Here is a 15,257-nt window from a genome sequence, read left to right as displayed (position 1 = left end):
CAAAATGAACACAATGTATTATTCTTTTCCTATTCCATTGCAGTGTTTGTTTGGATCTCACTTTCCCTTCCAAAGGGAAGCCCAAAGTGGCAAACAGCTTCATAGGAAAATGAGAATCTTTCCCAGAGGCATTGTAGATTCATCACACAAGCTATGATACAGTAAAGCTGTTAGCCTTCAAGGTGCCACAAAATCCTTATTTTGGTTGCAACTGTACATGGATATAATTAATTCCATATGATTTTACTAGTATGTTATTTTGAAATATATTTACTAGTAAAGGGACTTAGCAGTAGTAGGTAAGTAGTCACGTAATTCTGAGACAGAACACAAATAAGCAGTGCATAAGCCCGCCTGTTTCCTTGTTAGTTATGCAAATTTTAGCAAATGTCTTTGTTGGCTGGGGATTCTATGAGTTATAATCCAAAAAAGTCATTTTTTCCATCTCTGCATACCTTCCTATGCAGCTCACATAGGGTTCCCAGGCAGACTGATTTCCAGTCACTGATCAGACTAATTGCTTAGCTTCTGCAAGGGGGCTACTATACCTTCCTTCAGGACAGGAGATCCCTCACTTTTTCTCCTTGCACTGAAATTGTGTGTGTGAAATTTTATAGTAATTGACTATGGCTTACATGCAATGCTGCTATCAATTGTTCTGGTCTGCCTTTATGTTGTTTCTGACATGGCAACCCTAAAGTGAACCTATCATGGGTTTTCTTGGCAAGGTTTATTCGGATTTAGGGGGAATGTTGCATTTGCCTTCTTGAGAGGCTGGGAGAGTGTGACTTGCCCAAGGTCACTCAGTGGGTTTCCATGGCTGAATGGGGATTCAAACCCTGGTCTCTGGAGTCATAGTCCACTACATCATGCTGGATCTCTTAATGCTACTGTAGGCACAGACAGACAGATAGGTGGATAAGATGAAATTTAGCTATTCCTACATGTGTGTGTTTATTTATTTGAAGTATTAGCCCTTTCTTCAACCTAAGGGGCTTGCACACTGGCTTATGCAGTCAGCAAAAAGAATAAAATCCTTGCCTCCTGGTTTATATGTAAAAGATGCAATAGAAAAAGAAAAGGTGGAGGATGGAGAGATAAGGGAGAGGGAAGTGAATACAGACACCAGTTCCTAAAATGATATAAAACTTTTTGTAAGAACCAGCTGAAAATGACTTTGATGCCAACTGACCAAATGACTTTACAATTCAAGATCTAAGCCCTGGCCTATGACCACTTGGAGACAATGAGGGAGGGAGCTATGGAAATTCACTTTAAAAACTTCACACTTTAAATAAAATTTTATTCTTGTATTCTCACTGAAAGTTGCCATGCCATATTTTGGGAACTGGGAGTGAGATGGAATGGGCCCATATAAGTCAATTTACAACCTAAAGTTTAGAATACTGTACAAATTGAAGTTTAGAATTTGTGCCTTCTGCATCCACAGTGGCAGGAAATAGGGTCTACTGCATGCTGGCCTCTTTAGTCCTGGGATGTAGCCTCATGAATCCCCTACCCAGGCAAAAACTGAAGCCTAGCATAAAGGACCCTTTCCCTTGCTGATCTTGGACATAGCTGTGTTTTATCCACGTGCGAAAGTGTTGTGCTTTCAGTTGTAAGAAACCAAGGATTAGACTATAATCCATCATGAGTTGGTTTGCTAAGAGTTTGGATTGTGCCCAAATGCTGCCATTGTATCCAGACTTATAGGTACATCTTGGGTGAGTTGAAGGGAACATTATCAGATTCACAAATTAATGAGTTTAGGTTTGAATTGGGGGGGGGGATAATTGGGGCAAAAGCTTCCATAAATGACAACCTACTGCATTGTCTATTGTCTATGCAGTGAACTATCTATTTCCAGGATTCTCCTCCTTTTACCACCTACCCAGAACTATGTATTAGACTTTCCTGAAGATGAGAAAAAGGAAAAGTCTTAATAACTGGTGGAGAAAAGAGGAAAGTCAAGAAGCTAGATGAGACTTCTTTGTAAATATAGTTGACTGTCAAAGAGAAATACTGAAATCAACCAAACAAGGAAACAACTGACAAAGGGCAAGTCAGTGAGCAGATAACTGAAGCTGCAGCAATCAACATATCTTTTCTGCTTGGCCTTTTTATGTTCTTTTATTTTTATTTTTATTTTTTTACATGGGAGTTAATAAGGCCAGACAAAAGAGATGCTAGAATGGACCACAGTGCCCATGATGACAATAGAGCACAAAGGCAATGAGCCTGTTTATAGGTCACAAGATTAAAGAGAGCATCCCTCCCCCATGCTATTGTTAAGTGCCCTCGAGGTGGCCAGACTCATAGTGACCCTGTGGATGAGACATTTCCAAAACCCACTGTCCTTCTCTACTCAGGACTGGCATCCTATGTCATCCATGCCTATGTCATCCATGACTGAGTCTATTCATCTGGCATATGCTCTTTTTCTCTGCTGCCCTATAACTTTCATAGCATCATTGTCTTTTCTAATTGAGTCATGCCTTCTCTTGATGTGACCAAAGTATGACAGCCTCAGTTTTGTCATCTTGGCTTCCAGGGACAGTTCAGGCTTGATCTGCACAGAACTCATTTATTTGTCTTTTTATCTGTCTATGGTATCCTCAGCATTCTTCTCCAGTACCATATCTCAAATGAATTTATTTTCTTCCCATGGGCTTTCTTAACTGTCTGGCTCTTGCACCCATGGTGAGGGGGAATACAATGGTGTGAACCATTCTAACTTTAGTGTTCAGTTATATACACTCATCCTTTAAAGAAGTTCTGCAGGGATATCCCATTTAATGTTTTACGGTGCTTTCCTGTTCCAGCTCACTCTTGCTTTTTGCCAGAACCTTAGGAAAGGTATTTATTTATTACATTTTGTTGTTGTTATTGTTATGTGCCTTCAAGTAATTTCCAACTTATCTGCTGGTTTTCCTCAAATGAGCCCAGGGCTTGTGCATGTGGCTCTCCTCCAGTCCAGCGCCCACAATAATCCTGGGGGCATCTACACTGTAGAAATAATGCAGTTTTATAGCACTTTTGGTGCTATGGTATCATTCTACAGAATCCTGGTATTTGTAGTTCTGTGAGCCACCAGCACTCTGTGGCAGAGAAAGCTAAAGAGTTTATAAAACTACAAATCCCAGGATTCAATAGGAGGGATCTACAGCACTTCATTATTTCTACAGTGTAGATGTACCCACGGTGAGATAGGTCAAGGTGAAAGATACACTTAGATGATTTTCTAATCGGGATTTGAACTCCTCAAATCACATGCCAACCATTAGGCCACACTGCCTCTAAAACTGGCACCCATCTGTGACCCATCTCAAAGGTTTCCTGAAAGAATTTTCAACCATTGCTGGAATGCCAACAGATCTCTTAGCAATGCCATTTCTATCTTCTGGAAGCCTGTCTTGCAACACAGACTGATTTGTTTTGTCCACCTAGATGTCAAAGTATGTGTTCAGATCATTCCTTTACCAGCAATCTACAGAGGAGAAGCAGCCATTACTGTGGTAAGGGAGAAAAGCATGGGAAAACCCAAGAGCCAGCTGCTTCTGCAGAGAGCTGTAGTAGCATGTAAATAAACACCACAGAAATGAACTAGACCGAAAGGTATGCATGTGTGCACTATGATACAAACAAGGAAGATGGTGAAGTTACATAAGTTTGTGGAGTTTGAGTCAGAGAACTGAACAGGCAAGTAACTGGTTTACACCTTAGGCCTAGTGTATAAATTTGGAAATAGTCTCATTGCAATAATTAAAGTTTAATTTCCACATACAGTACTATATGTATATATGTCTAAATATTCTGAGAACACCAGATCCTGTCTGATTCTGAAAGCTAAGGAAGATTAGACCAGGTTAGTATTTGAATGGAATACTACCAGGAAATACTGTAGGCTATATTTCAGAGAAAGAAAATGGCAAACAAGCTCTGAATATTCCTTGAGTAAGAAAGCCCTTTGAAAGCCATCTGTCGGGGATGCTTTGACTGAGAGTTCCTGCATGGCAGAATGAGGTTGGACTGGATGGCTCTTGTGGTTTCTTCCAATGCTATTATTCTATGATTCTGTGACATAGCTTTGACGTGGAAAATGTTGGACTGGAGACAAAAGCAAACACAGTTTTGGTATTGTCTAATCATAACAGAATCATATCTGTCATTAAACCACAAAGTAGATCGGTGGAAAAGAAATAGATTTAAAAAATATGGAGATGAGAATTGGCAAGTCTTGAGTGAATTAATATGCAGAAATTGCTTTTCTAGTTGGTCTGCACTCAGCTATCAAGAAAAGAAGGTAAACGCAGCAGAATTTCGTGGCATACCATCCCTAGAAAACCAGTCAAATTCCTGATCTTAGGTCAAATTCTCCTACAATGCTTGGTACTGCTGTGTTTCCTACTTTTGCACTCCAATCACCTATAATGATCAACATGTCCTGTTATGGTGTTAAATCAGTTTCTTTCTGGACTCCAGCATATAATATTTCAACATCTTCCTCTTTTGCTTTGTAGTTGGAGCATAAACTTGGATTATGGTTATACTGATGGGTTTTTCCTGAAATTTTACTAATATTATTTAGTCAATATTTGCATTATGTCATCTGACTGCTTTTGCTATATCTCTGCTCACTGTTAATAACACCCCATTTTTCTTAGATTTTCATTTCCTGAGTAAAATATTGTGAAATTACTGATTGAAAATGCCCCATTCCTGTCCACTTTAGCTTGTTCAACCCCAAGTATTGTAATATTCCTGTGTTCCATTTCTTGTTTTGCTATGTCAGCTTTCTTTGATTAATGCTTCTCGCATTCCATATCTCTATATGTTGTGCAGCCTTGGACTTTCATTTCACCCCTTGAGCATGTCAACAGAAGAATGTCCTTTTGACTTGAGTCCAGTTGCATCATTAGCCACAGTGCTACTTGTAGTTGTCCTCTGGTGTACTCCAGTAGCTTGTTAAAAGTGTTTTTTAAGTTTGGAGTGTCATCTTTTGGCACTATCTCCTGCTTCATTTTGGATTGTCTCAGTGTTGTGTTTTCATGGTAAAAGACATTTTAATGTGGCTTACCAGTGCCGCCTTCTATACAGTATTGGCATGCATTAGCTATGGTGCTGCTGCCCTTGTCTCTGAGATACCCCCAGCCAGTGAAACCCTCCACAACTGCTACTGCCCAGTAGCTGGTACAAAATAACTACAAAATAATGTTAGTCACTCATAAGAATTGTAACTCCATTCAGATGAGTGGTATTTTTTTATGAGTGACTAACATTATTTTGTAGTTATTTTGTAACAGCTCTCTATTTAGTAGGTCCATGACTCCTAGGTGATCATTTTTTCAAACTTTCAGTGGGCCATGGATTTTTTTCTGTTTTTAGATGCCTGGCTATAGGTGTCTGAGGCAATGAACTCAAAAGGTTCTTTCAGATGTTGAACCAAGTGGCATCCTTTAAATGTAGCCTGAATGGGAACTAAGGCTGCATCCGCACTGCCAAAATCATCCAGTTTGATGCCACTTTAACTCCTGGCTCAATGGCTCAATGCTATGGAATTCTGGGAAGTGTGGTTTGTTGTGGCACCAGAGTGGAACAAACTACACTTTCCAGAATTCCATAACATTGAGCCATGGTAGTTGTCAAACTGGATTATTTTGACAGTGCAGATGCAGCCTAAGATATTTATGCCATCCTAAAAAAATGGCCTATCTGCTCAGAGCCTATATCCTATATCTTTTCAAAAGTGGGGGCTGGGAATAATTAATTTCATTTATTATTATATCCTGCCTCACACTCTCCCCCAGTCCAAACTGGGCAGCAGCTCAGAAAATTAAAACATATACTAATACACATAGAACAGATTAAAATATACAAAAAAAGTGATCATCGTTAAAATACACTTTAACCAACTATATTTTAATTTAACTAGTTGGCTCTCTCATATAGAAATCTTTGCAATTTAGGAAATTTATTCTTCCCCACCTCACATACAAACACCTGCTATCCACTGCTGCCTCCTATGTTGAGCTGACAGAGATTTATGCTCCATGTCAGGGATGTGAAATAGTTGCAGTGCTGCAGTGTGGAAAAATATTACGTTGCAACATGATAAAACAATTACTGAGCTGGAATAAATCAAGAAGAGAAATGGTAAGAAAAGGACATTGCCTGAGCTTGCTTAGGTGAGAGAAAGGACGAGGATCTTCTGATTGACTGGATGAACAATTGTTTTGATCAGCCCCTACTTTTCCCCTTCATAAAAAAGTAGGAAGGGACTGCAAGAGCCATTTAGTTCAATGCTGTGCCACCCAGGAATAGACACCTAAAACATTTCAAAGAGCCATCCAACTTCTGTTTAAAGACCTCCAAAGAGGGAGAGTCCACCACCATCTAAAGCAGTCTACTGCACTGTTGAAAATACCTTCTTACCATATACCCTCCAGCTATCCTGTTTTGGCAGGTACAATTGTAACTAATCCTCTGTCATCTCCCCCCCCCCCCCCCAAAGTTGCTTTTTAAATGTTCCATTTTCTCTCTCCTCCTTCCACCTTTCCCTTTTGTCCTTCACTTGCTTCCATTACTGCAAAGTAGAAAAGTAGTTTGCATTCAGTGTGGAGAAAGGACAGTAGAGATGGAGTCTTGCCATGCCAGTAGACTCGGACAAAAGCAAGCTGCTGCAGCTTTTCCTAGCTTCTGTTTTATAATTTCTACCATCTTGACCATATTCTATGGTTGCTTCACCTCAGACATCTCAGTTTTTACCTGTGAAATGTTTGAAGGTATCTTACCACCAGGAAGTTCTTATGTTTAGGATGAGTCTCTTTTTGTAATCTGAATTTGGATCTGCACAAAACAATCTCAGTTCCTCTTTTGCATTATATACCCTCCAGTCTTTAAATATGACTGTCATATCACCTCTCAGTCTGTCAGAATCTAACTGAATCTGTCATAAATTGTGAATCTGTATTATGCTAATTAGTTATGTAGGTTAATATAGCAGTTTGAAAGTTTTAATGTATATAGGTTTTGTTGTTGGTAAGTGATGGGAGGCATCGTGCTGGTTTAAATACTTAATACTGGTGAAAAGGGAAGATTGTTGCCTGGCACTGGAATGTCTGGGGGAGGTTTCCTTTCATCAGAACTTTCTCAGGGAAAAGGGAAAACAGGCAAGACTAAAAGGTATGTGGGGCTGGGTGGACTGGGCAAATATGGTTGGAGAGGGCAGGTATGTTTAAATTTGTAAACGAATCAAAGGAAAGCATGCAAAATGTTAGGGACAAGACACTTAATTTTATGCCAATGTTTGTGGATGATGGTGATTCTGTCTACAAATATCTTCCTTCTAACATCTATGGTTACTGGGATAAAGGTCTTGCTGTTTGAAATATAGAAGGATGGTTCTCTGAAAGGAGAGGGAGAGGCAGTTCTTGACACAATCTCTTCTCCAAGCTAAACATATCCAGCTCCCTAAGTCATTTCTCATAGACCTTCTCTTCCAGACCTTTTACCACTTGGCCACCCTTCTCTGGACATGTTCCAGCTTATCATTATCCTTCCTAGAACTGAGCCTACTTCACTCTCTGTTGCAGAGGTGGGCAGAAATTTGATCAGGATAGATGTCTGAATGACTAGTAGTACATGAGATCGGGAATGGGTACTTTGAGGTTGCATAGGGACCCCACATCCCACATCCATGTCTCCTGAATCCCCATTGAGACCCAAAATACTCACTATTTTTTTTACAATCCAGGTTAATTTGGGATGATATTTCTTTTACCCTCATCCCTAGATGCTCCCAAACTGCCCATAAATGTTACAGTTTGTCTCATCCATCCCCATAATCGAAAATTTCCCTTGCAAAAATATAATAATCCACCCGGTAATGATATAGTGTCATTTCTGGTGGATATATGAGCTTGGCTCACAGGGGGGAGGAGAAGGACCTGTCCCATCAATAGTTTTCTGAGTGACATGCAGTAGATCTGCAAGGATCTGGTTTATTTCATCAGACTGTTTGAATTGTCCAGGTTAGGTTGTTGTATGCCTTTGAGTGATTTCTGACACTCAGTGGGTTTCATGGCTGAGCTGAGAATTGAACCCTGGTCTCCAGAATCTTAGTCCAATACTCAAACCGCTATGCCACACTGGCTCTCCCCAGGTTAGATTACCTGTAATTTAAGTTTTGTGTGTTATGTTTCTAATGCCTGTATTTTCCTTTATTTGTTTTTGTAGCTGTCTTTGGCCAAAAGCAATGAAATATTTGTGGTTTAGTGATATGAAATGAAGGACTCATCACTACCACAGTCATCATAGCCATTGGAGTCTGACAGAGGGATGTAAATGCTCTGTTGGGCTAGAACACACAGCAAGCATAGCGAGTGAGAAAGAATGCTGGGAGCTACAGTCCAACAACATCAGGAGGGCAGCATGTTCACACCCATGGTCTAAAAATACTGTCAGCTGCATTGATCCATGTCTAGCAGTTCTAGTACTTTTCATCACCAGGGGTACATTCATTTATAAAGCAAATGGGTCTTCACTGTCCATTCTTCATTGTCTATTCTAAACCAGGCCACCCCAGATAAACTGCACTGCAACTGAGAGAGTTCACAGCAATACCATTTATTGTTGGAGCTGCAAATAAATTCAGTGGGAACAGGAGGCAGGCTAGCAGACAGTAGTCCTTGTTCCTAATAATCTAAATCAATCTGGCTCCATTTTGCCCCTGCCTCGATATGAGCGGAAGGGACTATAGAATGGGGGGACCATTTTTCATCCCCACATCCAGTGTGCTTCACCAGACATGACTGGAAGTGATGTAACATCACTTCTAGTTCCATTTTGGGTCTATCTGGTATTTTTTTTAAAGATCTAGGGACTATTGGGGGGTGGGTGGGTCCTGGGAAATTGTGGATGGAAAGCACTGCATTTTGCAATAATTTTCACTCATTTTGCATGGAATTTTGCATGAAAAATTACCCACTTTTTTTTTAAAAGTGCATCTACAGCCCTTAAAAGGTACACAGGGGGTGCAAATTGGGCCACTGAGGGCCATTTGTGGCCCATGAACCCCCCCCACCACCACCTTTGCCTGTTCTTTACACTCCCATTAGTGAACTTATGAACTAGGCCTAGAAAGGAAAAGGAGCCAGACAAATGTAAAGCACAATATGTGGACCTAGAGTGAAAGCATGTCAGGATCTCGGTCAGGTCATGCTCAGGTAGGCCACTAAGAATTCTGGCTCTTCTAGTTTGAACTGGAACAGTGCCCCTCTCTGTGATTGTATTCATGTGCCTGGCCTACCTGTCAGGGTGTTAGCAACTGGCTGGGGATCAGAGACTTGTGAAGCAATAACCCATTAATTCAGCAATGTCTGGTGCCAGGATCCACTGGCTCCAGCATTTTGGGAGACAATAGAGAAAGCTGGTGTAGAGCATTAATCAGAAGAATAGTGGAGCTGGAGTAGTCTGTTGGCTGTCAGGGTGATGTACATGACTGTATATATAATATATAATAATATATTCTTCTCCATGCTCTCGCCAGGTTCTGAACACTGCAAAGAATATCATCTTTAAATGAATCCTAAGCAACAGCTGTTCAAAATAAACCATTATCTGGACATTAAAAGGCTAGTATGACTGAAAAAAGCAATATTCAGAGTCATTATTGGAAGAGTCACACTGGATCAGAACAAAGGCCCATTGTATGTTATCCAACATTCTGTTCATCAAGCATCCAACCACTTACACATGGGAAGCCCATCCTGAGGTTATGCATGCATGTAGTTCCTTGGAGTTATGCAAAATGTATTGCCAAGAAAAGTACGTCAAGGATATTCAGTTGTTGTTGTTGTTGTTATGTGCCTTCAAGTTGATTCTGACTCATAGTGACCATAACATAGGTTTACTTGGAAAGATTTAGTCATAGATGGTCTGCTATTGTTCAAGGTCACTCAGTTGTTTTTTGTGGTTATTTCAGGCTATGTGGCTGTGGAGTAGAAGAGTTTATTCTTGATGTTTCACCAGCATCCGTGGCTGGCATCTTCAGAGAATGCTGACATAGTGAGTGGGAGATTCTCTCTCTCTCTCTCTCTCTCTCTCTCTCTCTCTCTCTCCATCCATCCATCTATCTATCTATATTGTGTGACCCTCAAGTCTATGAAAGTTCATGCTACCAACTTCTTTCTTTCCACTGGGGGCTCAACAGACCACCTCTTCGGAGTGGCCTTCAGCCACACCTTTCCTGGCTGGACCAGGGCTGCGGCAACTACACACCATGGCCCCAATCTGGCCTTTCTGCAGCACCAAAAGAAGTTGCAAAAAGCAGCTCCCTTTCATGCTGCAGAAAGGGTGCTCTAGCTGTGGTGGCAGTGACTTTTTGTAAACACTGTGCCACATATATGACGTGATACTGCCTGCCATCTGGTCAGGAAGGCAGCGTGGAGGAGGGATTGAGGCGGCCACCCCCACTCTGCCCTGTGGCTAGTATATAATGCTGGTCTGTACAGCTTGTTGGTCTCAAAGGTGCTACATGATCTCTCTCCATACTCATTTGTGGTGGTACATCTCTGCCTTTTGTTTGGCAGTGTATTAAGTTGCCACACTTAGAGTAATTAAGGACTGCTGTCCCCATTGCTGAGTGGATTGTATGGAAAGTATTTTCCTTTTTAAATAAAGAGGAGCAAACCTTTCCCAGGACAGATCAGGTAAATTGCTAACATCAAATGGGATCAAACATCAGCCCAATGGCAGCTGGTGGCTCCTGTATCAGTGGAGGACAATAACTAAGTATTAGTGCAAACTTTAAAGGAGGTCTCCAAGGCGTTGAAACTATTTGGGGATAGGCTTCCCCACTTTAGATGTGTGTTTATGTGCCTTCACGTCTGATGTTGAATTATGGCAACCCCATGAATCTCATAGGGTTTTCTTAGGAAAAGAATACTCAGAGGTGGTCTTGCCAGTTCCTTCCTCTGAAATAGTACCTACAGAACCCGGAATTCATTGGCAGTCTCTCATTCAAGTAGTTACTAAGGCTGACCCTGTTTAGCTTCCAAGATCAGATGAGTTTTGGTACCATTAGGGTACTTAGGCCACTCAGTATCATGTACAGTAACAATTCAGTTCAGACATCCAAGCTTTCAGTTGCACAACCAAGAAAGTTTTATTCAGAAAGCATAGATGTTCACCACAGATATTTAGTTGTCTGGACTAAAGAACCAGCATTAGCAAAACCTAGTTAAACTATACACAAATATTAAAAGTATTAGTGGGCCGCAATCTTATTCACCACAAAACCAAAATATTATCCTTTTCCCCTTTCCACATGGGTGCACCTCCTTCTGGTTTCACTGTTCTCCAGGATCTGTTCTCAAGAGACTGATCTTGGATCTCCCATCACAGCCTCAACTCCCTTCTCACATGCATCTTAATAACAAAGGAATGTAGGCAACAAGTCTTAGCAGTTAACACACAACTACAGTTCCCATCCTTTAGCAACAGTACTCTACAATACAATGTGAGCAAGTAAAGCACAGCTATGACTAACAAACCTAACTCTCTTAGACAGTCAGGCCTTCATGAAGACGGTATTCCATAACTGGGATGCCACAGCAAAAGCCCTCTCCCATGCACTCTGACAGCTCTGAATATGAGATGCAGAGGAGAGCCCTCCAATGGACCACAGATCTTGGTCAGGCATATACAGGGAGGTATTCCCCAGTATCTGTAATGCATTAGACAACTTCTCTTATATTCTGACATTACGAGCTAGACATTTTCATATTGTAATACCACATCTTTGGCTCTGCTGGTGAGGGGGAAAGTTACTTGTAAAGAGCACTTAGGGGCTGAGCAAATGGGCCAGGATAACATGGGCTGAGCCATGCGATTCTGGCCTGATGCTCACCCAGGTTGGTTCCTAGATTGGCCTGGGACAGGTGGGTGTTTACATGCCTGTCCCTTTGCTGGCCTGGTACTTGCTATCAGCATGCAGTCCCTATCTTGCTGCACCATCATTCCTACTGTTAAGACCCCCATAATTGAATCTGATCCCTGTGTCATCTAAACAGAATAATGTGAGCCTTAGTTGTCATTATATTTTTATAGCCCCTGACAGTTATAATCAAAACTGCAATTTCAAAAGTTACTTATTCTTTCCAGTTTCTAGGAAATTAAATTAGCAACACACACGCTTGAATCCTACAAGGCACTGTCCTATAGTACTGACCTCTTGTCTCTGCCTCAATACCCAGAAGAATGTTTGAGGCAGAACATGAACCAACACACAGGAGATTTATCAAATGGGGTGAGGACAATGACAAGGGAAGGATGGGAGTGAAGCACCCTGTCCTTATTGCGTGATTGCTGAAGATTATCAGATACATGGCACTGATCCCATGATGATCTCATGAATGAAGAGGAACTGTACTATCACTTCAGTATTAATGGGTTATCCTGTTATTAAGAAATGGAGGTAAATGACAGGACAATTCCTCTTCACTGATGGGATAATTGTGACTTCGTCTGATAATCATCACATAATCGCGCAATAAGAGCAACAATGATTCATCTCAGGTTGATCCACTTTTATTCCTCTTGAATATGACATCTGAAATGAGTAAAGAATCAGAAAAAAAGAATAGACACATAGTATTGTATATGATCACATCTGCTAGAATTATATATGCTAAATTGTGGAAAAAACCTGAGATTGCAACAGAAGAAGAATGGCTTAATAAACCATATGAAGCAATGGAAATGGACATTTTAACAGCTCTAATGAGAGAAAATATGGTTGAGAAAGTAAACGAAACTGAAAAAGATTGGTCCTGTGTTAAAATATATAGAGAGAGTAAATTATAGATTATCTAAAGATAATTTCTGAGATTAAGTGATAAACTGAATTATAATTACCCATTTTTGACTGTACTTTAATTGACTGGTAATTATTCAACAGGGGATAATTTATATTATTATTCCTTTCCCCCCCCCCCCGGCTCTCCGTACCAAGGTATCTGAACAGACAGGCCAAAATAAAGCTGCTTCAGGTCACTTTGGAGGTATGCTGTTTAAATGATACACACATCTTAAGAGGCCAGAAGCTGCACCAAAGCTGTGCTTGAGTTCTTAGGACTCGAGCATGGCTTTGGCGTGGCTTCTGGCCTCTTAGGATGCATGCAGCATTTAAAAAGCATACCTCCAAAGTAACCTGAAGCAGCTTTATTTTGGCCTGTTTGTTCAGGTCCTAAGTATATATACATACAAATAGATTCATAGTCCTCTTTCCCCCCAAGGAACGTACTTGGAATTTTATAGAACACTTTGTTTCTTGGTTTTGACAATATTATATAGGAAACTATATAAACTAGCATTTAAGAAGATTAAGCTATCATCTCGGAAGTATAAAAAGCTTTTCAGATAAAAGTGAAGTTTTGCTTGCTGTATTTGTGTTTTTAATGAAAGTATATGTGTTTATGTTATGTATGTTTTGATTGGTATATATGTGTATTTTCATAAATGTTTAATTTAAAAAAGAGAGATTCATCCCAGGTTTAACCCAGATTATTTCCAGCATCTGAATAACCCCCCAGAGAAAGGGAAAGGGGAGATAAATAAGCAAGGTTCTGTGTAGCCAAGCCACATCAACTTCAGCTAAGAAAGGCATGCAACTCTTGCTCCACTTCCTCATGCCTAGTCAATAAACTAACAAGAACTTTTGCTCTTGAAACCTCACTACCAGTGTTTCCAGTTAATTGACCACAGCAACAGGCATTTCTTCTGCACCATTACCAAAGACTCAAGGTGTCTACTGCAGGTTGGTGTGCACAGGATAGAGTAAAGGCCGGGTTTCCCAGCCCACTAGGTGGTCCCCCCAGGGCATGCAAGACGAGGCATAGCAGTGGGTTAATGTGGGTGGGCAAAAGCCTCCATTGCAACTGTACCTGCTTAGGGCATGATCGAGATAATCAGACAACTTTCTCAGCGCATATATGGAGTGTACTCTTTTTTTTCTTTTTAAAGCAGAACTAAGAATAAAATTACAAATGTTGCTTTGCAGTCTTTTCGGCTTGAATCCTGGTTGCATCATTAAACACAGCACTATGTACTTGTCCTTTGCTCTTTCCCACTAGCTGGTTGAGTGTTTTCTGAGTGGGTGTCTCATTTTCAGGTACTATCTCTTTCTTCATTTTGGATTGTCTCATCATCATAGGATTTTCAAGGTAAATGATGTTCAGGAGTGATTTACCAGTACCTCCTTTTGTACAGTACTAATAAGAGTTAGCTAAAGGGCCATTGCCATTTTCTTTGAGCCTGCATCTGCACTGCAGAAATTATGCAGTTTGCCACCACTTTAACAGCCATGTCTCAATATTGAAATTTCTGGAACTGTAGTCTTGTGAGATACTTGTGAGCCTTTTCTGTGAGAGAGGTCTGGTGCCACAACAAACTACAACTCCCAGAATTCCATGAGCCATTCCTGTGGAATCCTGCAATTTTTAGTTTGGCAAGGTATTTAGATGAAGACACAAAGGTGTAGCCCTAAACCTAAACTGAAAATGGGAGAACACAAAAGTCTAGGGGGGAAATAAGCAATGGTCATGCAATAGCAAAAGTTTTATTAGAAACAAACCAGAAAAGTTGGATAAAAAGTGGGAGGGATGGGTAAAATGTAGTCAGTCCTGCAGACAGACAAATGTGCTGTGGTCTGTGTACAGAGCCCAAAGATAAAATCAAAAGCTCATGTGGCAAATGAGTAAAAGAGCTGATGTGACCAATGTATACTAGGCTATAGAACTATAAATCCCAACCAATGGAACAAGTATATGGAGATGTTATACATATTGAATACATATACAAATACACATACAGGATTATGTAGGATAGGGTCGTGGCAGTTAAAGTGGTGACAAATGGCTTTATTTCTGCAGTATTTCACTAAATACAGTGAGCCTTTGGTATATTCTGAGATTTAATTCCAGGGCACCCCTGTGGATACCAAAATTTGTGGATGCTCAAATCTGATTAAATACAATGGTATAGTAAAATGGTGTCCCTTATATAAAATGGGAAAAGCAGGGTTTGCTTTTTTTGGAATTTTAAAAAAATATATTTTCAAGCTGTGGATAGTTAAATCTATGGATAAAGAATCAATGGATATGGAGAGCTGACTGTAACTTCTTCTGGCCCAGCCCCTCCCAATCTAATGGAAATGTCATGCTATCATGTGCCAGCAGAATAGACCTCTTATTTCCTAT

This window comes from Sceloporus undulatus, chromosome 4 (genome assembly GCF_019175285.1).
Source record: "Sceloporus undulatus isolate JIND9_A2432 ecotype Alabama chromosome 4, SceUnd_v1.1, whole genome shotgun sequence".
Taxonomy (NCBI): Eukaryota; Metazoa; Chordata; class Lepidosauria; order Squamata; family Phrynosomatidae; genus Sceloporus; species Sceloporus undulatus.
This window is presented reverse-complemented; position numbering follows the sequence as displayed.